This window comes from Orycteropus afer, unplaced genomic scaffold (genome assembly GCF_000298275.1).
Source record: "Orycteropus afer afer isolate SDZICR_OR568_19922 unplaced genomic scaffold, OryAfe1.0 scaffold00093, whole genome shotgun sequence".
NCBI classification, from domain to species: domain Eukaryota; kingdom Metazoa; phylum Chordata; class Mammalia; order Tubulidentata; family Orycteropodidae; genus Orycteropus; species Orycteropus afer.
The window spans coordinates 3573744-3574792 of NW_006921680.1; positions in this window are offsets into that span (position 1 = coordinate 3573744).

The following is a 1049-nucleotide window of genomic DNA, read 5'->3' on the forward strand; positions in this document are numbered from 1 at the left end:
ATAAGCTCTGATTTCTCAGCAGAAACCATGCAAGTGAGAAGACAATGGGATGGTATACATAAAACTCTGAAAGAGAAAAAATTTTCAACCAAGAATTATATACCCGGCAAAATTGTCCCTCAAATATGATGGTGAAATTAGGAGATTTCCAGGTAAGCAGAAACGAAGGGAATTTGTTAAAACCAGACCAAACTTACAAGAGTTGCTAAATGGAGTCCTTTGAACAGAGAACCAAAAATAGCAAATAACAACCAACCATTAAAAAGACAAGATGACATAACCCAGAAACCACAGCTATGGGCATATCCAAAGTAAAATGAGCTTGCAAGATTGTAAATAGGGAACCAGAGACATCAATTGGCAAGTGAGGATAACTACAAACAAAAAGAGGGAAAAGACTGTGTAGTTACAGAACTTGGATTGGATAGGAAAACAAAACCCATCAATATGCTGCCTATAAGAGACACACCTTACAGATAAAGAAAAAAATAGACTAAAAATCAAAAGTTGGAAAATGATATATCAAGCAAATGGCAACTGTAATAGAGCAGGAATGGCAATATGGCGATCCCTTCAAAAGTTGGAATTAGAAATACCATTTCACCCAGCCATTCCATTACTAGGTATATACTCTAAAGAAGTGAGATCCATGACAAGAACAGATATATGCACACCCATGTTCATTGCAGCACTATTTACAATGGCCAAAAGATGGAAACAACCTAGGTGTCCATCAACTGAGGAATGGATAACCAAACTATGGTGCATACACACAATGGAATACTATGCAACGCTGAAGAATAATGTAGAATCTGCAAAATACCGCATAAAGTGGATGAATTAGGAGAACATTTTGCTGAGTGAAATAAGTCAATCACAAAAGGACAAATATTGTATTAGTCCGTTATTGTAAAAGTTAAGAAAAGGTTTAGCTATACAAGGACATTTTCTTTGTTGGTTACCAGGGGTGGGAGGGGAGGGGAGGGAAGGCTGTTAGATAGATAGAGGTAAGTATTGATTTGGGTGAAGAGAAGGGCAAGGTACCAAAT